The 26,507-nt window shown below is 42.7% G+C and overlaps 1 protein-coding gene across 4 annotated transcripts in view; it reads left to right on the top strand.

The window, feature by feature from the left end:
• Positions 1–72: 72 nt before the first annotated feature.
• Positions 73–26,507, top strand: part of PSPH (phosphoserine phosphatase) — a 41,309-nt gene continuing 14,874 nt past the window's right edge. For 2 of the 4 annotated variants that reach the window (XM_004761731.3, XM_045074882.1), the window contains exon 1: positions 25,283–25,525. The gene's annotated coding sequence lies outside the window, so the exon portion shown is untranslated. Of the gene's footprint in view, positions 193–722; positions 870–25,282; positions 25,526–26,507 lie in introns of those variants that run through there. The other 2 variants (XM_045074883.1, XM_045074884.1) reach the window with 2 other exon arrangements.

Here is a 26,507-nt window from a genome sequence, read left to right as displayed (position 1 = left end):
GGCAGCCATTGCGCGTAGGAGGGCTCTATTACGGGGCAGTAAGGGTTCCGGGCGGTCCGTGTCGGCGGCGGCCGGGACCCCGCTTTTCGGACCCGGGACCTGGGGACGGAGGCGGGGCCTGTGGGCCAAGCGTGACCCGGCGGGACTGCGGAACGGGCGGCTCTCGCGGAGGTCTCCGGCCGCAGATGTAGGGTGGACTTCCCCCCTCCCCCGACTCGCGCGGTTCGCTCGGCGTCCTGTCAACAGCGTTCTCTTGACTGCTGCGTGCTTGGAGGGGGTCTCGGTGCCGTGGGGACACGGCGGTGCGTCTGATAGTGTCTCTCGCCCAGTGCTCGGGGGTTGGAAGAGAAAGAGGGCGGGTGCGCGGTGCCTTGTTAGCAAGCTGTGGGCTGAGGAGAAGCCGGGCGAGCCCCCCCTCCCCCCGGACGCGCTGCTCTCTAGGCGGGTTTTTCTTTATTCATTTGTCGGAGAGCGCCATGGAGGACTCGATCTCAGCACCCTGGAGTCACGACCCGAGGGGAAGGCAGACGCTTACCTGACTGAGCCACGCAGGCGCCCTCGAGGCAGGTTTTCGATGGTGGAGTGAGTCGGGATCCGGTTCTCGGAGAGGACTGACTCCCTTTTATGACCAATTCCGAGGGCTGCGTGCGGTTCCTCTCTGCTTCCCAGTCCTCAGCGCCCGTATTCGGTCTGCGAGGTGACGTTTGGCCTCATTCTTGCAGGTAATGAGGAAAATGTTAGAAGTCAAAGTGCCGAAGGGTGCGGTGAAAAGTAGGCTGCTTGCCTTTCCTTCAGCTTCCTTCAGACAACGGCGTCACCCTCAGATACCCCGAACTTCGGATGCTGAGTTTGTAAATAAGCCAGCAGAGGTACGAGCATTTCCTCCACACGGACGCCGGTTTATAACGCGCACGTTGGGTGTGTTACACTCCATCTCGGCGATTTTGCACATCAGTAGGAGCAGGGATGCCTCCTTCCCGTTAACGGCTGCTGGTATTTTCTGTGAGAGTGACGGGATTAACCGGTCATTCGCTGGGTGACACCTAGGTTGTTTCCGGTCTTTTGCTCTTCAGCTGCCGTGAATACCCTGGTGTGTAATACTCTGAGGTGGCTTTATGCTTGAGAATCGGAAAAGCACACGCACACGTTTGAGTCACAGCGTTACTTACTGTGTCAGCACCTTATGTGTGTGCAGATGTATTGACTGTTACAGACGAGCGGGGAGACGGGAGCGGAGATGAAGGTTGTGCGGTTTCCAGGCATGTGCTTGCAGGTAGGGAAAGGGGGAGTGGATCTCCTGAGGTACAAAATTTAAAGGGGCACCAAAAACTTAGTAATTGAGACCAATTTTTTTTAAAGATTTTATTTATTTATTTGACAGAGATGACAAGTAGGCAGAGAGGCAGGCAGAGAGAGGAGGAAGCAGGCCCCTTGCGGAGCAGAGAGCCTGATGTGGGGCTGGATCCCAGGATCCTGAGATCATGACCTGAGTAGAAGGCAGAGGCTTAACCCACTGAGCCACCCAGGCGCCTAAGACCAATAATATTTTAATACAATTTAAAAAAAAAAACAATTGATGCAAGAAATGCACAATAAATGGAATTTTATTTTTTATTTTTAAGGATCTTATTTATTATTTGACAGAGAGAGACACAGTGAGAGAGGGAACACAGCCGGAGGGAGTTGGAGAGGGAGAAACAGGCTTCCTGCCAAGCCAGGAGCCCGATAATGGGGTTCGATCCCAGAACCCTGGGGTCATGACCTGAGCCAAACACAGACACTTAATGACTGAGCCACCCAGGTGCCCCTGAATGGAATTTTTTTTTTTTTTAAGATTTTATTTATTTATTTGACAGGCAAAGATCACAACGAGGCAGAGAAGCAGGCAGAGAGAGGAGGAAGCAGGCTCCCTGTTGAGCACAGAGCCCAATGCGGGGCTTGATCCCAGGAACCTGGGATCATGACCTGAACTTGAAGGCAGGGGCTTTAACCCACTGAACCACCCCGGTGCCCCTGGAATTTTTTTTTTTTTAAATATTTTATTTATTTATTTGAGAGACATCACAAGTAGACAGAGAGGCAGGTGGAGAGAGAAGGGGAAACAGGCTCCCTGCTGAGCACAGAGCCGGATGCAGGACTTGATCCCAGGACCTTGAGATCATGACCTGTGCCCAAGGCAGAGGCTTAACCCACTGCGCCACCCAGGCACCCCCTGAATGGAATTTTTATTAGGCAGCTCCACTAACATGACACCAGACAGTCTCAGCAAAACAGATCCACATGATCCCTGTAGAGGCAGTCTGCTTGCATATAGCAGTCTCCACTGCCACACTTTGAAGCAAATTAATTGTTTTCATTATACCATGCAAAAGAATGTAGCAAGGGAGTGTTGCCTGTATGCTAATATATGTGTAGAGTAGAAAACACTAGATTGTCTTGGGAGAATTTCACAGAAAGGGTCATGTTGTGGGAGCAGCTCCATTTCAATTATAATTGAAGCTGTTGTGGTGACAGGAGATATTTAGCCATTTGATTTGAAAGGGATTCAATAAAGAATAAAATTTTGAGGAATGAACTCTAATGAGGCAAGGTGGTGATAATAGAATCCTAGAGTCAAACAATTTGAGTTTGAATTCTAGTTTGGCAAAAAAAAAAAAAAAAAAAAAGAATTCTAGCTTAACAATATGTACCATTAGTGACCTTGGACAAGTTATTTAATTTTTTTTTTTTTTACTCTATTTCCTAATCTATAAAGTGACATCTTAAAAAAAATTAAATGAAATTACGTTTGTAAGTAACATGCTTTGTGTTGTGCCTGACATGGAAGGTGTGAAGTAATTGCCACTTTTGCATTCATACGGTATAATTACGCTATATAATTTTTTTTTTTAAACACATTTTTTTTTTTAAGATTTTATTTATTTATTTGTCAGAGAGAGAGAGAGCAAGAGCGAGCACAGGCAGAGTGGCAGGCAGAGTCAGAGGGAGAAGCAGGCTCCCTGCGGAGCAAGGAGCCCGATGCGGGACTCGATCCCAGGATGCTGGGATCATGACCTGAGCCGAAGGCAGCTGCTTAACCAACTGAGCCACCCAGGCGTCCCTAATTTTTTTTTTTTTTTTTTAAGCTATATAATTCTTATGGGACTTCACATGTAGTGTTTCATTCACTAATATGAATCCTTTGCCATTTAATAGGTCAGGTATAATTAAGCCAGTTTCATAGGTGATTAAATCAACCCCAAAAGGTTAAATGACCAACAAGGTCATGCTGTGTTGTATGAGTAGAGGGTCAGAAATCTAAATTTCACCCTTGACTCCTCCCTTTGCCCCAGCCCCCCACATCCACTTACTCCCTGAACACTTTCACTTTCTAGATATATCCATTTTTCTCCATCCCCACTTAGACCACTCAGGTTTAGGCCATGATGATTTCTTACCTGTATAACTACTGTAGTGCCCTAAGTAATCGTTCTGGCTTTCTTCCCCATGTTGCTACTGGAGCAATCTATCAAAAGTAAATCTGTGAGCCACAGCTCTGCTTATAATCCCTGTTATCCTCAAGACCTTAGACTGAAATATAAACGTCTTAATTTGCTTCCAGAATCAGCAACATCTTGTGCCTACCCTCTGGGTCAAAACCCTTTTCTCTTTTTCTCTTACTGCATTCCCTGGTCATGTGAATTTTTCAGTGCTTGGAACACTCTTCAAGGACCACTTCACTCCTCATTCTTATCCCCATTCCCATCCAGTGTGTATAGAAATAAACATCCCTAATCTTCAACAGGCATGGCCTACAAGGAGATAAACTTATAAATAGGTGAATGACTATAGATTGTAAGATGTTATAGTTAAGAGAAATGAAGTACAATGAGCACAGAGATATTAGCTTTGAGCACCAAGGAAAGTTTCCTGGAGAAGATGAGGCTGATGGGATTTTGAAAGATACATAGATAATTCTTTCAAGAAGAGGACTTAGGAGAGTGATTCCAGACAGAGCAACAGTGAAAGAAACTGGCATGCCCATTGAAAGGTGTATACTTAGGATGGAGAGAAGAAGATTGCAAGAGACAAATCTGGAGAAGTAGTATTTCCTGGCTGTCATGCCTTTTTTTTTTTTTTTTTTTTAAGATTTTATTTATTTATCAGAGCGAGCGAGCACAGGCAGACATAGAGGCAGGCAGAGGCAGAGGGAGAAGCAGGCTCCTTGCTCCTTGCTCGGCAAGGAGCCTGATGTGGGACTGGATCCCGGAACGCTGGGATCATGACCTGAGCTGAAGGCAGCTGCTTAATCAACTGAGCCACCCAGGCGTTCCCTGGCTTTCATGTCTTGATTAAGACATCTGGGCCAGCAGTGGGAACCTCACAAACTAGTGATGAAGATGACTTTGGAGGTGGAATGGAGGATGAACGAAGAGAGAAAACTAAGGATAGGGCAAACAGGAAGAAGGATGTTGAAAAGTTTGTGCAAAGGTGTTGAAGGCGTGTTTAATGACATAAAGAGGTGTTCTTGGTAAGAGGGAAAAACATACTAAATGGCGTAAATTTTACGTTTTCCTTTTTGTAACCACTCCCCATGTATCTATACCAAAACAAGGATATGCATCAAAATACTATATTAAAAATTTCAGAATACTTTTATTTTTGCAAAGCTTCACAAATTTATGTAGACACAAAAGGGAGATGCAGAAGTATATAAATGAAAATATGAAATATACAAAGTGTGTCCAGTGTCTTGTTTTTAAGTCTTCTAAGTGTATGTGTGTATATTTGTATATATATCAATAAAGAACCAGAAGAATATACATCAACATGTTTAACATTTTCTATGTTTGCCAGTCTTGTAGGTGAAAAATGGTATCTTAAAGTTTTGTTTATTGAGAGTGAAGGTGAGCCTGTATCTTAGATGTGACCTGTTTCTGTGAACTGTCTATTCATGTCTTTTGTCTGCTTTCCTATTTGGTTTCTTGTGGATTTGTGGGAACTGTTTATGTTTTCTGTGTTGCAATTAACTTGTCTCTATACTATTTGTACAGTAGTTTGTATGTATGTCTTTTTTCCAATTAAAAATTTAAAAAATTCTTTTCCTGTAGTCATATATATATATATTTTTTCTTTTATGGGCATTGGATTTTGTGCTCTACTGTGTAAAACAGGCCTTATGCTCTTAAAACGTATTTTTAAAATTCTTCCATGTTTTCTTTTCTATTTTTAAGATTTTCGTTTTCATTTTAATCCTTGATTCATTTGAAATTTATTTTAGTAAGGAATGTGATAAAAATCTGTGGTATTATGAAAATATATATTTGGTCTTTGTCCCTGGTTCCTGGCACAGAAGTCCTTACCTATTTCTGAGTGATGGGATTATATTTGTTATAACAATTCCATTTAGAATATACTTGAGATGTGCTAATGATGTAAGTTAAGGTGAGAACTCTAGATAGCCTCAGGATGGGGACTGGTTACTAGAAAGACTAAACACAGTGATTACAGTGGGTATTCTCAGTCTTATGCCCCCATCCTCTGGGGGAGGCATAGTTATATGATAGTTTATAAAAATGGTTAAATAACCAGTGTGGGTAAACCCATTGGTATCCTGGTAGGGTGGTGTACCTAGAGGGCTTGGAAGCTCTGTGCTTCTTCCCCACTACCAGATCTTGTGCTTTTCTTCCATTTGGTTTCTTTATGAGTTGTATCCTTTATAATAAACCATAAACCTAAGTGAAGTGATTTCCCAAGTTCTGAGTTAGTCTCAAAAATTTTCAAACCTGGGGCGCCTGGGTGGCTCAGTGGGTTAATGCCTCTGCCTTCAGCTCAGGTCATGATCCCAGGGTCCTGGGATCGAGCCCCACATCGGGCTCTCTGCTCTGTAGGGAGCCTGCTTCCCTTCCTCTCTCTCTGCCTGCCTCTCTGCCTACTTGTGATCTCTGTCTGTCAAATAAATTAAAAAATCTTAAAAAAAATTTTTTTTCAAACCCGAGGAGGGAATTGTGGAAACCCCCAAATTTGCAGCCAAGTCAGACAGAAATGGAGGTAGCATGTAGACCTGGAGCTTGTAACTGGAGTCTGAAGTGGAGGCAATATTCTGGGACTGAGCCCTTCACTGCAGGGTCTGGACTAATTCCAGGTAGAATTAGAATTGGATTGAATTGCTGGATACCCAGTTGGTGTTGGAGAATTAAGAACCTTGGTATCTGAGGACTGAATTGGTTGTCAGTATTTGGAAAGAGCTCACACAGAATCCAGTTTAATTTTTTTTCAGAATAATTCATATTTTCCACCACTAATATGTAATGCAATTATTAGTATATGCTATGTTCTCAAATGTACCTGGATCCACCTTGGACTAAATTCATAGCTAAGTCTATGTAAGTAGGAATACCATATTTTATTTACTATAGTTTCACAATATGTTTCAAAGTTTGGTAGAGCTGCATCCTCTTCAGTCTTTCTTCAGAAATTTTCTGGCTATTTTGCATGTTTGATTTTTCCTAAATGAAGTATAGAATTATATGGTTTTGAAAAATCTGTTCTTTTGGCCTACACTTTCAGAAATAAGCATATATTACTTTTTAAATAAAACTCACGTTTTATAAGTGTGATATTCAAATCAAAGCAGTGGACATACAGATAGCAAAAGGCCAGGGGCTACAGGCATTCTTGACATAAAGTTGACAGAATTTTGAAACGTACTACGTGGTCACCATTTCTAGTCTAGGAGTCTGAAGAAGTCAAAGAAATCCCAGAAGTGGGCCAGGTTTAGAATGGGTAGGTGGAGTAATAGTATGCATTTGGGGTAATATTTTTTCTGTTATTCACCATTCATTATTTGAGTGTACTTTGTAGCAGAGTAGTGTGCTTGGGATAAACATATGCACATGAAAAGTGGAGGCTCTTTTCTGTAGAGCCTTCCTAGTTTATTAGACAAACATACAATAGGACACACAATATACACAATGTACTCAACAGCTATAATGGTATATTCTGAGTGCTATGCTACTAGGGTAGACTTCCCAAAGCAAATCTTGATTTATTTTTTAAAAACCTTATTTACTTCTTTGACACAGAGAGAGATCACAAGTAGGCAGAGAGGCAGGCAGAGAGAAGTTGGGGAAGCAGGCTCCCCGCCGAGCAGAGAGCCCAGTGTAGGGCTCTATCCCAGGACCCCGAGATCATGACCAGAGCCGAAGGCAGAGGCTTTAACCCACTGAGCCACCCAGGTGCCCCGCAAATCTTTTTTTAAAAAAACTATTAAAAATATATATTTACTTATTAGAAAGATAATATATGATAATCCTAGAAAAAAACAAAAAATTTTAAATAAATTTATAAACTTCCCCAAGAGATAACCATTTGTGATTGTTAATTTTATGTGTCAACTTGGCTGGGCAATGTTGGTTCTCAGATACTTGGTCAAATGTTATTCTGAATGTGTTTTTTTGGATGATATTAAAAAATTGGTGGACTTTGAGTAAAGTAGGTTATTCTACATAATATGGGTGGGCCTCATTCAATCAGTGGAAGGCCTTAATAGAATAAAGACTGACCTCCCTATAGCAAAAAGGAATTGTGCCAGCAGACTGCCTTTGGATGCAAACTGCAACTCTTTCCCTGGGTCTCCAGTCTGCCAGCCTGTGCTGCAGGTTTTGGATTCATGAAGCCTCCACAATCACATGAGCCAATTCCTTAAATTTCTCTTTTTTAATCTCAATGGTGGATAATTCCCTCGCTATGGATGGATATATAGATGTGTATATGCATCCTGTTGGTTCTGTTTGGAGAATCCTGACTAATAAAGATTTTGATACTAAGAGTGGTTCTAAGGAAGCAGAATCTTAAGGGTAAATTGAATTCTCTGAGTAGGTTCTGGGGTTTCTAGAATTGGCTCTCTGATCTGATCAGATTTTAGAGATGCTAAGGATTGTGTTTCCAGTAGTAAAGAGTAAAAGTAATGATAAAATCCGTGACATGATATGAAAATAGGAATATGTGAAATACCACTATTGGATATTCCTAATCAAACACAAGAGGCAAGAATCTGGATTACTGTGTGTGATACCTTCAAACATTTTTGTCAAACTAAGGAGTATAATGAAGTTGCTGTTGCTTCTAATGTCACTGAACAAAGTGGGGGGAAAATGGATGAGATGAAGGGTTCAGAGTCCCAGCCCAAGAACTGTATAAATGATTGAAAGCTTCTCTGTCCATGCTGAAAGATACTCCTGTAGCTGCAGAGCTGAGATTGCTGAAAACCAAACCCCAAATCTCATCATGTTAGTAGCCAAATTATAATGTGAGTTGAAAAGTGGAGGCATTGGTAAGGAAGGAATGGGATTCTGATATTTGGAATGGGATGTACGAGAATGCCCTGATGAAGTTTGGGACACTGGGCCTGTAAATTCAGTTGTACTTTATTTGCTGGTAGAAGCAGTCTGTCTACCCCTCTCTGTGGAGATATATCCTGCATTGCACTAGGAAACTAATGGTCTTCCCCAAGAGAGTTGCCTTGGAAGACACTGCTGATTCTCTTCAGAACCCATTCCCACCACCCCTCTTTGCACCTAGAACTATAACTAGACTAATATCCCAGTAGGTCCTGGAAGCACAAGTAATTGTATAAAGAAGTGGCCCAAATATTGATGGTCCTAACTCCTGCTGTCCTACCTTCTCTGTCCCAGCCTGCACCTGTGGCTTTATAGGAAGTTCCCTCTGATCAGGTGACAGAGGAAGAGAAAACTTGGTCCTGATTTACAAATGGTTCTGCAGGATATGCAGGCACCACCCAAAAGTGGGCAGCTGTGTACATCCATGAAGGCAGTGATAGAGGGAGATCCTCTCAATGGGCAGAACTTCAAGCAGTGCATCTGGTTACTCGTTTTGCTTGGAAGGAGAAATGGCCTGATGAGTGATTATATACCAATTCATGGGCTGTGGCCAGTGGTTTAGCTGGGTGGTCAGGGACTTGGAAGGAACATGATTAGAAGGTTGCTGACAAGGAAGTCTGCAAAAGAGATATGTTGATTTCTCTGAATGAGTGAAAAACATGAATATATTTGTGTCCTGTATAAATGCTCAGCAAAGGGTGACCACAGCAGAGGACGATTTTAATAAGTGGATAACAATTGGCCCCTTCAAGCCACCGCTGTCTTTGCCCAGTGAGTGGCCATGGTGGCAGGTGGGAGGTTATGATGGGGTCAACAACATGGACTTAATTCACCAAGGCTGACCTGGCTATAGCCATTGCCAAGTGCTCAGTCTGCAGAGACCAACACTGCATCTCTGATATGACTATTCATTGGAGTGATGAGCCAGCTACCTGATGGCACGTTGATTACATTGGACCACTTCTGTCATAGAAGAGGCAACGATTTGTTTTTATTGGAATTGACACTCTGGACATGGATTTGCCTTCCTTGCACATAATGCTTCTGCCCAAACTAACATCTGTGGACTCCATGAACGCCTTATCCACCATCACGGTATTCCACACAGCATTGGTTCTGGTGAAGGAACTCAACTTTATAGCAAATGAAGCTAGGCAATAGGCCTGTGGTAATGGAATTCACTGGTCTTACAATGTTCCCCACCATCCTAAGTAGCTGATTTGACAGAATGGTGGAATGGCGTTTCTGATTCAGTTACAGTGCCAGCCAGGTGGCAGTATCTAGTGGGGCTGAGGGAAAGTTTTTCCAGGAAGCTTATATACTCTGAATCAATGTCCAATATAGGGTGCTGTTTCTCTCATACCAGGCATTCACCAGTCTAGGAATCAAGAAATGGAAATAGAAATGGCATCCCTAGTAACCCAGTAAAATTTTTGCTACCTATCCCTAAAAACTTGTGCTCTACTAGGCTCCTGGTCTTAGTTCTAAAGGGAGAAATGCTTCTAATAGGAGACATTCCAATGAATTGGAAATTAAGACTGTCACTTGACCACTTTGGATTCTTCATGCCCTTGAATCAATAGATTTATCTTTTAACTTTATGAAGTTTGCTTTTGTTTTTGTTATGTGGAAACATTTATTTATTTTTTTAAAAAATATTATTTATTTATCTATTTGGCAGACAGAGATCACAAGTAGACAGAGAGGCAGGCGGGGGTAGGAGGCAGGCTTCCCGATGAGCAGAGAGCCCGATGCAGGGCTCGATCCCAGGACCCTGGGATCACGACCTGAGCTGAAGGCAGAGGCTTCACCCAGGCACCCCCAAAAATTTTTATTTATATGTGGTCAAATTTACTAAGGTTTTTGTAAGTTTGAGTACTCATTAAAAGTAACTCCTCTACTGCAAGAGTAAATTTATTTTTCCCTATATGACTTGTAATTTTTGCTTTATGAGTATGATATTATACAACATAATTCCTGATACTTATACCTTTTCTCTTCATTGTGAATTAAAACTGTAAGCAGTATTTCTCATTTAAAGATTTTTGGCCTCTACCTCATTGTCAATTAAAATTGTTACTCCTGCTTTCCTTTATTTGCCCTTGACTAGCAGATCTTTAGTCATCCTATTTCAATCTTCTGAATCACTTTTAGGTGAGCCTCAATAATGCAGCATACAGATTGGTTTCACTTTTAGATGCAATCTGAAAATTCTTTTTTAAAGATTGATTGATTGATAAATACCAGGGGTAAATATGCAGTAGTGCTATTGCTTGGTCGTAGGGTAGCTCTATTTTTAACTTCTTGTGGAAACTCCACACTGTTTTCCAGAATGGTTGTACCAGTTTGCATTCCCACCAACAGCGTAAGAGGGTTTCCCTTTCTCCACATCCTCACTGGTATCCGTTGTTTCCTGGGTTATTAATTTTAGCCATTCTGACTCCTGTGAGGTGGTTTTGATTTGTAGTTCCTTGATGCTGAGTGATGTTGAGCATTTTTTCATGTGTCTGGTGGCCATTTGGATGTCTTCTTTGGAGAAATGTCTATCATGTCTTCTGCCATTTCTTAGCTGAATTTTTTGTTTTTTGGGGTATTGAGTTTGATGAGTTCTTTATAGTTTTAGATATTAACTCTTTATCTGCTATGTCATTTGTGAATATCTTTTCCCATTCTATAGGTTGTCTTTTAGTTTTGTTCGTTGTTTTTCTTGATGTGCAAAAGCTTTTTACCTTGATGAAGTCCCAATAGTTCATTTTTCCTTTTGATTCTCTTGCCTCTGGAGAGATGTCTAGCAAGAAGTTGCTGTGGCTGATGTCAAAAAGGTTGTTGCCTGTGTTCTCCTCTAGGATTCTGATGGATTCCTGTCTCATGTTTACGTCTTTCATCCATTTTGAATTTATTTTTGTGTGTGGTATAAGAAAGTGGTCCAGTTTCATTCTTCTGCACGAGTGTCCAATTTTCCCAACACCATTTGTTGAAGTGACTGTCTTTCTTCCATTGAATATTCCTTCCTGTTTTGTCAAAGATTAGTACCCCTAGAGTTGAGCATCCATTTCTGGGTTCTCTCTTCTGTTTCATTGATCCCTGTGTCAAAAACAGGGCCCATACCACACTATCTTGATTACAGCTTTGTAATACAGCTTAAAGTCTGGAAATGTGATGCCTCCAGTTTTGATTTTCTTTTTCAACATTACTTTAGGTACAAATTTGGCTATATAAATTTTAAAAATTGTTTGTTCCAGCTCTGTGAAAAATGCTGGTGGTATTTTGATAGGGATTGCATTGAATATGTAGATCACTTTGGGTAGCATAGACATTTAAAAAAAAATTAAATTTATTTATTTATTTTTAATAAACTTATAATGTATTTTTATCCCCAGGGGTACAGGTCTGTGAATCACCAGGTTTTCACATTTCACAGCACTCATCATAGCACATACCCCCCCCCCCACCAAATGTCCATATCCCCACCACCCTCTCCCGTCCCCCCTCCCCCCAGCAACCCTCAGTCTGTTTTTTGAGTTTGAGTCTTTTATGGTTTGTCTCCCTCCCAATCCCACCTTCTTTCATTTTTTATTTTCCTACCCCCCAACCCCCCCCACATTGCATCTCCACTTCCTCATATCAGGGAGATCATATGATAGTTGTTTTTCTCCGATTGACTTATTTCGCTAAGCATGATACCCTCTAGTTCCATCCATGTCATCGCAAATGGCAAGATTTCATTTCTTTTGATGGCTGCATAGTATTCCATTGTGTATATATACCACATCTTCTTTATCCATTCATCTGTTGGTGGACATCTAGGTTCTTTCCATAATTTGGATATTGTGGACATTGCTGCTATAAACATTTGGGTGCACATGTCCCTTCGGAGCACCACATTTGTATCTTCAGAATATATACCCAGTAGTGCAATTGCTGGGTCATAGGGTAGCTCTATTTTCAGTTTTTTGGGGAACCTCCACACAGTTTTGCAGATTGGTTGCACCAGCTTGCATTCCCACCAGCAGTGTAGGAGGGTTCCCCTCTCTCTACATCCTCGCCAGCATCTGTCATTTCTTGACTTGTTAATTTTAGCCATTCTGACTGGTGTGAGGTGGTATCTCATTGTGGTTTTGATTTGTATTTCCCTGATGCCGAATGATGTGGAGCACTTTTTCATGTGTCTGTTGGCCATCTGGATGTAGCATAGACATTTTTAATGTTTATTCTTCCAACCCATGTGCATGGGATGTTTTTCTATTTCTTTCTGTCCTCCTCAAATTCTTTCATAAATGTTCTGTGTTTTTCAGAATACAGATCCTTTACATCTTTGGTTTGTTTTATTCCTAGATGTCTTATGGTTTCTGGTGCAATTGTAAATGGGATTGATTCCTTGATTTCTCTATTACTTTATTGTTAGTGTATAGAAATGCAACAGACTTCTGAGCATTAATTTTATATCCTGCAACTTTGCTGAATTCCTGTATCAGTTCTAGTACTTTTTTGGTGGAGTCTTTTGGGACTGGGTGAAGTCTGCATTTCATGTCATCTGTGAAGAGTAGAAGTTTGACTTCTTCTTTGCCACTTTGGATGCCTTTTATTGCTTTTTGTTGGATAGACATCCTTATCATGCTCCTGACCTTAGGGGAATTGCTCTCAGTTTTCCCCCATTAAGGATGATATTTGCTATGGTTCTTTCATATATGGCTTTTCTGATGTTGAGGTATGTTCCCTCTATCCCTACATTGTGGAGAGTTTTTATCAAGAAAGGATGCTGTACTTTGTCAAATGACTTTTCTGCATCTATTGAGAAGATTGTGTGGTTCTTATCCTTTCTCTTTTATTAATGTGCTGTATCACATTGATTGATTTGTAGATGTTGAACCACCTCTGCTGCCCAGGAATAAGTCCCACTTGGTCATGTGAGTAATTCTTTTAATGTACTGTTGGATCCTATTAGCTAGTATCTTGTTGAGAATTTTTGCATCCATGCAAAATTGGGGATATTATTCTGCAATTCCCCTTTATGGTGGGATCTTTGTCTAGTTTGGGGATTAAGGCTTCATAGAATGAGCTTGGAAGTTTTCCATACATTTCTATTTTTGGGAACAGTTTCAAAAGAATAGGTATTAATTCTTCATCAGATGTTTGGTAGAAAACCGCTGGGAAGCCATCCAGCCCTGGATGCTTGTTTTCTGGGAGATTTTTGATTACTGGTTCAATTTCTTTGCTGGTTATGGGTTTGTTCACATTTTCTGTTTCTTCCTTTTTCAGTTTTGGTAGTTTATATGTTTCTAGAAATGCATCCATTCCCCCCAGATAGTCTGATTTGTTGGCATATAATTGCTCATGATATTCTGTTAGAACTGTTTGTATTGCTTCAGTGTTGGTTGTAATCTCTCTTCTTTCATTCATGATTTTTTTATTTATTTAGGTCTTTTCTCTTTTTGATAAGTCTGGCTAGAAGTTTATCAGTCTTTCTAATTCTTTTTTAAAAATATTTATTTATTTATCTGACAGAGATCACAGCAGGCAGAGAGAGAGAGAGAGAGAGAGGAGGAAGCAGGCTCCCCGCAGAGCAGAGAGCCCGATGTGGGGCTCGATCCCAGGACCCTGGGATCATGACCTGAGCTGAAGGCAGAGGCTTAACCCACTGAGCCACCCAGGTGCCCCTTTCTAATTCTTTTATTAAACAACCAGCTCCTAATTTTGTTGATCTGTTGTACTGTTTTGTTTTGTTGTTGGTTTTTTTTTTTTTCCCTACATCACTGATTTCTGCTCCAATCTTTATTATTTCTTTTCTCCTGCTGGGTTCAGGCTTTATTTGCTGCCCCGCCCCCCCCTTTCAGGTGTAACGTTATATTTTGTGTTTGAGATTTTTCTTGCTTCTTGAGGAAGGCTTGTATTGCTATACACTTCCCTCTTAGGACTGCCTTTGCTGCATCCCAAATGATTTGAGCTGTCATGTTTTCATTTTCATTTGTTTCCATGTATTTTTTTAAATTATTTAATTTCCTTCTACCCATTCATTCATTTTTTTTAAAAGATTTTATTTATTTACTTGAGAGAGTGAGAGAGACAGAGAGACAGAGCATGAGAAGGGGAGGGTTGGAGGGAGAAGCAGACTCCCCGCTGAGCAGGGAGCCTGATGTGGGGCTCGATCCCAGGACCCCTGGATCATGACCCGAGCCAAAGACAGACACTTAACCAACTGAGCCACCCGGGCACCCGGCATTTATTCTTTAGTAAGATATTATTTAACCTCCATGTATTGTGGTCCTTCCAAATTTCTTGTGGTTGACTTCAAGTTTCATAGCATTGTGGTCTGAAAATATGCATGGTATGAACTTAACCTTTTTGTTCTGGTTGAGTCCTGATTTGTGACCTAGTATGTGATCTATTCTGGAGAATGTTCCATGTGTACTAGGGAAGAAAGTATATTTTGCTGCTTTAGGATGAAATGCTCTGAATATATCTGTTCAGTCCATCTGGTCCAGTGTGTAACTCAAAGCTCTCGTTTCAGGGCACCTGGGTAGTTCAGTTGGTTAAATGTCTGCCTTTGGCTTAGGTCATGATCCCAGGGTTCTGGAATCAAGTCCCACATTGGCTCCCTGCTCAGTGGGTTATCTCCTTCTGCCCTTTCCCCTGCTCATGCTTTCTCTAGCTCTCTCTTGTGTGTTTTCTGTCTCTCTCAAGTAAATAAAATCTCTAAAAAAATTTTTTTAAATGGAAAAAAAAAAACCAACCCACCAAAAAACCCCCCAAACCCTCATTTCCTTGTTGATTTTCTACTTAGATGAATCCAATGAATCCACATCCATTGCTGTTAGTGGGGTGTTAAATTCTCCCTACTATTATTGTATTATCATCAATAGGTTTCTTTAAATTTGTTTTTTTTTTAAGCTCTTTTTTAAAAGAGTTCATTTATTTGACAGAGAGAGAAAGAGCAGCAGAGGGAGAGGGAAAAGCAGACTCCCCACTGAGCAGAAAGCCTAATGCAGGAACTGAGTCGAAGGGAGAAGTGTGCCATGCAGGCACCTTCTGTAAGTTCATTACTAACTGATTTATATATTTGGCTACTCCCAAGTTAGGGGCATATATATCTGCAATTGTTAGATCTTGTTGGATAAAGCCCTTTATTATGATATGGTGTCCTTCTTCCTCTCTTATTACAGTCTTGGTTTAAAATCTAGTTTGTTTGATATAAGGATTGCCACCCCAGTTTTCTTTTGATGTCCATGAGCATGATAGATGGTTTTCTACCTCCTCACTTTCAATCTGGAGGTATCTTTGGGTCTAAAACGTGTTTCTTGTAAGCAACATATTGATGTATCTTGTTCTTTTGTTTGTTTGTTTTGTTTTTTCTTTCTGATACCCAGTGTCTTTTGATTGGAGCATTTAGTCCATTTACATTCAGAGTAATTATTGAAAGATATTAACTTAGTGCTATTGTATTACTTGTAAAGTTGCTGTTTCTGTAGATTGTTTGTTCCATTCCAGTCTTTGTTATTTTTGGTCTCTCTTTCTCTTAATGGGTTCCCTTTAATATTTCTTGCAGGGCTGATTTAGTGTTCATGGATTCCTTTACTTTTTGTTTGTCTTGGAAACTACCTCTCTTTCTATTCTGAATGGCAGCTTTGCTGGATAAAGTATTCTTGGCTGCATATTTTTCCCATTTAGTACATTGAATATATTGGGCCAATCCCTTCTGGCCTGCCAGGTCTCTGTGGACAGGCCTGCTGCCAGCCTTACATGCCTACTTTTGTAGGTTAAGTATCTCTTGTCCCAGACTGCTTTCGGGATTTTCACTATATTTTTGTAATTTGCAATTTTTACTATAATATGTTGAGGTTTTGACCTATTTTTGTTGTTTTTGAAGGGAGTTCTCTGTGCTTCTTGCCTTGAATGCCTGTTTCCTTCCTCAGATTAGGGAAGTTCTCAGCTATAATTTGTTCAAGTGAAACTTCTGCCCCTTATACCCCACTCTTCTTCTGGGACTACTGTATTATGGATATTATTTTGCTTTACGGAATCACTAACTTCCCTAGGTCTATTTTCATAATGTAATAGTTTTCTTTCCTTTTTCTTTTCAGCTTCATTATTTTCTGTAGTTTTATCCTGTAGATCACTGGTTCACTTGTCTGCTTCTTTCATCTTCATTTTTGTGGTCTCCAGTTGGGACTTCATCTCAGTTATAGCATTTTTACTTTAGACCTCACTAGATTTTAGTTCTTATTTCTCTACAGTAAGGGATTCTCTAGTGACTTCTATACTTTTTTCAAGCCTGTCTGGTGTCTTTATAATTGTTGTTTTAAATTCTAGTTTGGATATCTTACTTATAGCCATATTGATTAAATCCCTGGCTGTAGGGGTACCTGGGTGGCTCAGTGGGTTGAGCCTCTGCCTTGAGCTTGGGTTGTGATCTCGGAGTCCTGGGATCGAGCCCTGTATTGGGCTCTCTGCTCGGTGGGGAGCCTGCTTCCCCCTCTTTCTGCCTGCCTACTTGTAATCTCTCTCTCTGTGAAATAAATTAAAAAAAAAAAAAAATCCCTGGCTGTGAATACTACCTCCTGTTGTTTCTTTTGTGGTGAATTTCTGTGTCTCATCATTTTGTCCAGAAAATAAAAGAAGAAAGAAAGAAAAAAACAACCGCATCATCAACAACAGAAAGAAAACAAACAAACAAACTAGATCCTGGGTGTGTTTTGATCTCTTGTTGAAAGAAACTAGATCCCAGCCCCTGGGTGTCTGTGGGTTAAGCCTCTGCCTTCAGCTCAGGTCATGATCTCAGGGTCCTGGGATCAAGCCCCACATCGGGATCTCTGCTCAGCAGGGAGGCTGCTTCCCCCCCTCTCTCTGCCTGCCTCTTTGCCTACTTGTGGACTCTCTCTATGTCAAATAAATAAATAAATAAAATCTTTAAAAAAATCTTTAAAAAAATAAATTAGATCCCAAAATAAAGAAAGAACATATACAGGTAAAAATTTCCCCTAGAGCTGAAGCTTTGCAGCCCTCTATGATCAGTGAACTTGGTGTGAATGAGCTGTTGTGCTGGTCTTTTGGGGGAGGGACCTGTTACGGGTCTCAGGTGAACTTGCCCTAGTGGAAACTGGCCTCCAGTGCACAGGGAGGCAGGGCTCTGTGTAAGCAGCTCTGGAGTCCACTAGGTCGTGCTGTTTGACTCCTTGAGGGCTTTCAGTACTGATGGGTGGGATGAACGTCTTGTTGCCCAGCTCTCTAGCTCCAGAGCTGAAAAATGTGCATCCTGGACTCTCCAGTGAGCCCTTACAGGAGAGCGATCAATCACTCTTGTCTTCTGGGTTTCTGTCAGAACTCAGTGCTCACCCTGCCTGTGTCTGAGCATATTTATCTCGGGCATGCACTGAGTTCCCAAACTCTAACTTTCAGGGACTCCTGTGGTGTAGATCCAGGCTGTTCACCCAGGGAGGGTCTTGCCACCTTTCTGCCTTTTGCTGAACCAGACCCATGAAAGCGGTCACAGGATGGCTCAGTGGTTCGCAGTTTAGGACAACCCAGAGCAGAAAGTTGGCACCTGGACTCACTGTTCTCAGAGGGCTTTCATGCTCCTGTGCCTGGGAACCATTCGGCATGCAGGCACCATCAGTTCTTGCAAACCTGGCGATCCTCAGACCGCACTGTCACAGCCTGGATTCCACCCAGCTTCGCCACTTGAGCACCTTGAAGCCAGGCAGGTCCCCCACTGTAGCTGACTTCTAAAGGTTCTAATGTTGGTTCTGGTGTTTTTAATACTTTGGGGTAGTCTCCTTAGGCAGTCTCTCTCCCTGCCACCATATCCTTAGCTATAGCACACCGGATTCAAGTCTCTATGCTTCCTACCTTCCAGATTAATGGTGGTTTTTCTCCCAGGAGACTTGCAGAATTTTTCTCAGACTTCCTACTGATATTTCGGGTGTTCCGAATGATTTGATAACTATCTAGCTGTATTCAAGGGATGAGACAAACTTACGGTCCCCCTACTCCTCTTCCATCTTAACTCCTCTCCTGGAGAGATCTTTAGATCCACAAGAACTCTATGGATCTCCAGACGGCATCTCTCACAACTCCCCCATGTCATTCCTCTGGGCTTGATTCAGAGACCATTATCTCTGGCTGGGGCAACTGCTCTTGCTTTCAAATGGCTTTTAGAAGTGAGGACCACACTGTGGTTCATCTTGATGGGATGAGTGTCCTTCAGATGCTGGAAAGATCAGGGAAGCCTTGGCCTGGAGCCATGACACTAGGTCCAGGAGGGGGAGGAGCTAAAGGAGGATCTTGAGGACAAAGAGCTGATGCAAATTCAGCCACTGCCTCCCACCAAGGTCAGCAGGAAGCTGTTGATGGTTTCTTCAATGGTGTCTTTCCTTATTTTTAAATCCAGTAGCTGTTATTTATGTATCTTTAAATACTTATTTTGTTCTCATGTTTGGTTATTTTCTTTGGAAAGTTCAGCTATGCTTTTGTTGCATCTCCCTTGCCTGTTTTCTATCATTTTCTCTTTTATTCTCTTTCATTATTTTATATAGTTTGGTTAATTCTCTATCATTATTATATACTGTTTGCTTTGCTCAGTTTTATCCTTTATATTGGTAAGTGGGTTTTTCATAGTATCTAATTTATTTGTGTCCTTTTTTAGTTTCATCTTTATTTTTTTATTTTCCCCTTTCGACTTTTCCCTTAGATTTTGTTTTGTCTTTTGTCTTCCTCTTCTCATGTCATCTCTTCCCTGAACTCCTGCCTTTGTATTTTTGTTTGGATGGAGTCAATTCCCTGTGTTTTTTTTTTTTTTTAAGATTTTATTTATTTATTTGACAGAGATCACAAGTAGGCTGAGAGACAGGCAGAGAGAGAGGAGGAAGCAGGCTCCCCGCTGAGCAGAGAGCCCGATGCGGGGCTCGATCCCCTATCCCGGGATCATGACCTGAGCTGAAAGCAGAGGCTTTAACCCACTGAGCCACCCAGGTGCCCCTCCCTGTGTTTTTAATATTAAAACAGAATATAGGGGCGCCTGGGTGGCTCAGTGGGATAAGCCGCTGCCTTCGGCTCAGGTCATGATCTCAGGGTCCTGGGATCGAGTCCCACATCGGGCTCTCTGCTCAGCGGGGAGCCTGCTTCCTCCTCTCTCTCTCTGCCTGCCTCTCTGCCTACTTGTGATTTCTCTCTGTCAAATAAATAAATAAAATCTTAAAAAAAAAAAAAAAAAACAGAATATATAATCAGTCTTAGTTTTCATCTTTTCTGTGACTAACAGTTTTCTGGTGTGTACTTTTAGCTATAGGTAAGATTTGCTCTCCTTTTCTACCATTCTTACTTATATAGTAATTTTGTATGAAAAGTTGTATTAGTTTGTATAACAAAAAAACCACAGACTGGGTGACTGAAACAATACAAATTTGTTTTCTCACTCTTCTGCAAGCTAGAAGACCAAGATCAAAGTGTCAGCATGTTTGGTTTCTTCCAAGGCTTCTCTTTGGGCTTGCAGAAGGCTGCTTTCTCACCGTGTCCTCATAGAATCTTTGTTCTGTGTGCACTCACATTTCTGGTGTCTCTCCATGCATCCAGCTTTCCTCTTTGTTTTGAGCTCCCGGTTGGACTGGATTAGGGTGTAGTCTAAGGACCTCATGTTGACCTAATCATCTCTTTGAGAGCCTTATCTCCAACTGTTTTCACATTGTGAGGTACTAGAGGTTAGAACTTAAGCATATGAATTTTGGACATACACAGTTTTAACTCATGACAAAGGTATTTGTCACTTTGTTTTTCTTTATTTTTAATCCATTTCTTTAAAAGATTTTATTTATTGGGGCGCCTGGGTGGCTCAGTGGATTGAGCCACTGCCTTCAGCTCAGGTCATGATCTCAGGGTCCTGAGATCGAGTCCCGCATTGGGCTCTCTGCTCAGCAGGGAGCCTACTTCCCTCTCTCTCTCTGCCTGCCTCTCTGACTACTTGTGATCTCTCTCTGTCAAATTAATAAATAAAATCTTTAAAAAAAAAATAAAAGATTTTATTTATTTGAGAGAGAGAACATGAGAGGGGGGAGGGTCAGAGGGAGAAGCAGACCAGCCCCCTGAGCAGGGAGCCTGATATGGGACTCCAGGATCATGACCTGAGCCAAAGGCAGTAGCTTAACCAACTGAGCCACCCAGGCATCCATTTTTAATCCATTTTTAAATGAATTGTGTTTTCTAGGACCCATGATTTTCAGGGATCTCCTGCGAAGGAAGGGCAAGAGGGCCCAAGGTAGTTTTCCAGGCTGAACAGTGCCAAAGTTTTTAGCTGCCATGGTCACACCGCCTCATTCAGTGTGGCTTTTCTTAGCAGCTTTTGTGTAGCCTCTCTTCCTTTGCTTTCTTGTCCTAAACTGGCCCATACCTGCTGTCATACCTGTGCTCTCTGGCTTTGTCACTGGTCCCTGAACCCAGGAAACATAGTGCCTGCATTTGAGGTGAGCTGTTTATCTACTTTCTGAGATTTATCATGTTTGGTTTCCAAGACATTCTTTTGGATACTGTGTACCTTCTCTGTCTACTGGGTTTCTTGTAGCCTAAGTGCAACCTCACCTCTCATCGCTGTGTGCGTTCTGGTTGTTTTGAACAACAGGTATTTTCATTTTCATGTGAACCTCTCATCCTCAGGGAATCTGCTTTCTGGTGTTTTCTGGGATCTGCTGCTGCTGCTTCCCTTATGACCTCCCAAGTGCCACTCCCCCATGCGTTGCTGCCCAATCTCTGCTGCTTTTGGTGGCCCTTATTCAGGCCTTGGAGTCTCTAGTGGCTTTTCTTCTAATATTGTGGAATACAGGATATTCAGGTCCCCCTCAACCAACTCTCCATTGCTTTGTAGAATTTCTAGGAGGAGAGGGGAGATTCAGTCATGAATGGCTGCACTTTTTATATTGTAATCATCCTGCTTTATAATGTAAGTTTTCCTATTTTTCTCCACTATAAGGATAGCTTTATGTTTTCCCTAATGACAAATTTAATACTTAATGTGCAACCATGTAGGAGATTCAAGTAACACAAAAGAGTATAAGGAAGAGTGAAAATCATCGAGAGGCAGCCATTTAGCATTTTGGTAAACATTTCAAATATCTTCCAGTTACATACAGATTTATATGAATAAGTTCATACTGTATATATTGTTTTATATTCTGCATTTTTACTCAGTAATTTGTCCAAAAGCTCTTTGTCAATAAATATAGATTTACCATCCTTTTAAATGGCTATGCTGTATTCTATTGTATAATATATATATATACCATACATACATATATATACCATATGGTATATACATAACATAAATTGTTTAACTTATCTAATGAACACCCTGAAAGAGGAATATTTCTGCATTGATTGAGCTCTTTGGGATGGGTAACTAGAAGTTAAAAAATTGCATGCCTTTATATTCACACTGCAGATAAGGGCCCATTTTTCTGCATCCTTATCAACCTTTTTCATCTTTGTGTATGTGTGAAAAAATTTGTAACTCATTATTTTTCTTTGAATTTCTTTACTAGTTTAATTAGTTTTTTTTGTTTGTTTATTGGCCTTTAGTGAATTGCATATTCATGTTCTTTTCCCATATTTCTACTGGAATTAGTTGTTTTCTTTTCTTTTTTTTTTTTAAAGATTTTATTTATTTATTTATTTATTTATTTGACAGAGAGAGAGAGAGATCACAAGTAGATGGAAAGGCAGGCAGAGAGAGAGAGAGAGAGAGAGAGGGAAGCAGGCTCCCTGCTGAGCAGAGAGCCTGATGCGGGACTCGATCCCAGGACCCTGAGATCATGACCTGAGCCGAAGGCAGCGGCTTAACCTACTGAGCCACCCAGGCGACCCTAGTTGTTTTCTTTTTTAAAGATTTTATTTGCTTATTTGACAGAGAGAGATCACAAGCAGGCAGAGAGGTAGAGAGAGAGGGGGAAGCAGGCTCCCCGCTGAGCAGAGAGCCCGATGTGGGGCTCGATCCCAGGACCCTGGGATCATGACCTGAGCTGAAGGCAGAGGCTTGCTTAACCCACTGAGCCACCCAGGCACCCCTGGAATTAGTTTTTTTTAAGTTAGTTTTTTTTTTTTTTTTAAGTTTCAGAAGCCCCGATTTCTTTCTTTCTTTCCTCTCTCTCTTTTTTTTTTTTTTTTGAAGATTTTATTTGTTTATTTGACAGAGGTCACAGGTAGACAGAGAGGCAGGCAGAGAGAGAGGGAAGCAGGCTCCCTGCTGATCATGACCTGAGCCGAAGGCAGCAGCTTAACCCACTGAGCCACCCAGGTGCCCCTGGAATTAGTTTTTTATTACTTATTTGTAGGTCTTTGTAATCTGCGCTGTTCCTTGGCCTGCCTTTGTCCTATCTGTTCCTTGCTCTTCCTTTGCTCTGTTCTGTCTGACACCTACAGAAAACACATTTCCCCTTAGGTTCCCTGTGTCAGCTGGCTTCTAGGTAGATTTAGCCAGGAGAAACCCTGATGAGAGGAAATGAGAAACCAGGGTGTTTCTCCCCCATGTTTCAGGTGGCAATGTGTGTATTTCCTCTATGGCTCCTGCTTTGCTTGGACAGCCCACTGAGCAACCCAGATGCCCTGAGCATCTTGTGTTCTAATGGAGCACCTCTGGGTGGGGTTCTGGATGAAACCTAGTCCCCAGAAAGACCAGTCCATAATTAGAAGCTTGGAAATTTCAGTCCTGCCCCCATTCTCTTGAGAAGAGAGAAGGGCTGAAAATGGAGTTACTGATCGATCATGCCTCTGAAGACTCCATAAGAACCAAAAGTGTATGGGGTTCAAAGAGCCGCCAGGTTGTAGGACACCCTGAGATGCTACACCCAGCTTCATGGGTACTGAAGCTCCTACACTTGAGACTCTCCCAGACTTCACCCTGTGTGTATCTCTTCGTTTGTTTGTCCGTCTCTATGCTGTAGTAAGCTGGTAAATGTGTTTCTGAGTTCTGAAAAAGCACATTATCCAGCAAATCAATCAGACCTAAGGAGGGGGTCGCTGGAACCTCTAATCTAGAGCCAGTCACACCATACACATATGTCCATGATATGTCCTGTGAATGAGGCAGACTTCAGAATAATATATGCTGGTCTATTCCCATTTTTGAAAGAAGAAAAAACTCTGTGCATGTCAATAGTAATTATGGTGAGCAATTAATCCTGGGGAGTAAAAGGAATGAAGAATTTACCTTTCTAATTTTTTTGGTTTCATATTGGTTGAGATTAGTTTAAAAATATTTATTAGTTTTGTAATGGTTTATGAATCTATTAAAACTAAATGCTTTAGGAGTAGGGAGCATGAACTACATGAAGGTGGCCAAAAGGTACAAATTTCCAACTATAAAATAAATACATTATGGGTATGTAATTGAAAAGAGAAAAACTCAGGTTTTTTTCCTCCCAGCAAAACCCAATTCTTTCCTCCTATGTTGACTTTTACTACTTACACAAAACACTTTACTTCTGGTCATGAAATGTGGAAGTTTCACTAGCTGTGTATCCTATTATCCTAAATTTAACTCAATTCTGACACTATCTTCTCAAACATAATATCCCACAGGTTAAGGGCTCAGTCCCACAAGACTGCCCCCATCCACACACACATTTCATACACATTTGTGATTCTTTCATATTATCTGTGACCACCCATTAGCTTCCTCTGGACATTTTTTTTTTTTTCAGTGCGGTTTGTGTTGTAGAGCACTGCTACCTCATGACCCAAGTGTTAGTACAGATGTGACTATGAGGTAGGTAGAGAGACCATGAGTAGCTGACAGATTTTATTCAGTGCAAATATTTTATTTGAAATCTGTTTCATATTAAGCATCTATGAAATATGAATAATAGCAGGAACTAATTATACTTTCCCACATTATTGTACTTGGGTTTCTTTCCCCCTAGAAATACTCAATTACCGTCTATGCTTATATACAAATATTTGGTGTTTAACATCTTTTATTATACTGATGTCTAAATTACTACAAAATATAAACAGGTTCTTAATTAGATTGTTATTTTAGATCCCCTTATTTTACCCTCCCCCATTAGTGGTATCATTTTTTTACTTCATATTTCAGAACATCAAAATTCCACCTCTCCATTCTTCAGATCAGAACCCTCTTTGACACATCTGGGAGAAATTAAACCAGATGTGCCCCAAACCTGCAACCATTTTCTTGCTGAACTTCAAGGGCATGCCTGGCTAAAGAGCAGCAGCACTCTTGTTTCTGGATTGAATTGTGTTTTGAGAGGTTCTGTAGCAAAGAGCAGGGATGTGGTGACCGACTGTCCTGCTCCAGCAATTGCGTCCCCTCTCCCTGAGTGACCACTTGTAGGGAACCTGAACTGTTAGCGCCTGAGGTTTAGGGCGGCACCTCACTGTCCTGCTCCAGCCAGCTGACCCAAAGGTAAATGTTTGGAGGTGCTCACCCCTTATTTATTATAGTCAACTTAAAAGTAGCTCGGCAAGTGACACCTAGAAGAAAATAAGATGACAAGAAAAAAGAAAAGAAAAAGGATCAGACACATTTTGTCACTCACAGCTTTCTGCATTTAAGTTGTTTTGCTTTTGATACTGTATATATTAAGTGATGGTTGATATATAATATGATAGAAGTAGTTACTGAAATTCTCCTAGAGACCTACATTCCTAGAACAGAAGATCAAACGTGAATTCAAAAAAGACCCCTAGAAGCTTCCGTTAATTGCAGAAAAGGTCCCTAAGGAGCCCAGAAGTCCCTGGCTTTCTCTTACCCTCATTTCTAGTGTGGCGTGCGGGGAGCGCTTCTGCCCCTCCCGCATGAAGTGGAGGAGGGGCGGGCTCAGAGAAGCCCCGCCCAGGGGCGGGGCCGGGAGGCGGAGAGGCTGCGGGTCCGCGGCGGAGGGGCGGGCTCAGAGAAGCCCCGCTCAGGGGCGGGGCCAAGCGCTTCTGCCCAGCCCCGCAGCGCACGGCCCCGCCGGTGCGGTCGGCCGCTGGGAAAGCCGCCCGGAGGACGCCGCGCTGCCAGCAGACCTCACGGGGCGGCTCGGGGAAGCCTCTTACCCTGCGCAGGCCGCCCCCTCGGAGCTCCGGGCGGAGGGTCGGGGCGCGCCCGCGGCTGCCTGCAGTCGGAAGGGCAGCCCGGCAACCAGGAAGGGCAGCAGCCCCGGGTGAGTCTGGGCGCGTGCCGGGCGCTCCGGTGCCGACTTCAGGTCTCCGAGCCGGGCCTTGTCCGCGGCCGGCGGCGTTCGCGGTCGCGGCGGGGGAAGCGCTCGCGGGGTTTCCAGGCTTTGGCTTCCCGGTGTACTCTGGAGGAGCCCCCCGGTCTTCCCCCGCCGCCGGTTCCCGAGCCGCGGGAATGAATGATGCAATCCTGCACCGGGACGTCGCCGCGGCGAGGTCGGGGGTCGGCGCGCGTCCGGCCGGGCCGTCTTTCCCGGCCGAGCTGGGGTGTCCGCGGAGCACCTGCCGGGCCCGCTGCCGCCCGCGACCGCCGCGAGGCAGGGACTGAGACCGCTTCGTGAGAGAAGCTTGGCGGCGTCTGCTTCACGGGCGCCGCGCGCCGGCGTCTGCTTCACGGCGTCCGCTTCACGGCGTCTGCTCGTCCGGGGCTGGACTGACCCGTGCGGGCGAGAGGGTCCGGGGAGGAAGGGGCAAAGTCCAGGATTTCTGAACGGTTTTACCACAGCTGCTGGTGGGTGCTCGGTGTGGTCGCGGGGCCCTCACCGCCGCGGGGGTGACCTCGAGCGGTCGGGACGGTTGAGGTTTTCAGGTAACTGGATGCACGCCAGTGCCCTCTCTAAAGCTGATGTTTTCTGAGGTAGAATTCGACGCAACAGGACGCACCCATTTTGAGTGTACATTTGGGTGAATTTCGAGATTATCTACACACTTAAAATCGCCAGCGGATAGAATACTTCCGTCTCCCCTGCAGAGTCCCCAAGGCCTCTTTGCAGCCCGGCCGCCCCACCCCCGAGCCCTCCTGACCTGATTTTTGTCATCGTAGCGTCTGTGTTTTCTGGTGTGTCCTGGAAACGGAATCATGCTGCATGCGGTCTTTGGGGTCTGCCTTCTCTCACTATCACGTTTTCTGTGTTTATTTTGGCGCGTGGTACTCATTCCTTCCTCTGGGGCGCTGAGTACGGTTCCTGT

Source organism: Mustela putorius, unplaced genomic scaffold (genome assembly GCF_011764305.1).
Source record: "Mustela putorius furo isolate JIRA1106 unplaced genomic scaffold, ASM1176430v1.1 tig00000139_pilon_pilon_pilon, whole genome shotgun sequence".
Taxonomy (NCBI): domain Eukaryota; kingdom Metazoa; phylum Chordata; class Mammalia; order Carnivora; family Mustelidae; genus Mustela; species Mustela putorius.
The sequence above is the reverse complement of the archived record's forward strand: the minus strand, read 5'-3'. Positions and strand labels throughout refer to the sequence as shown.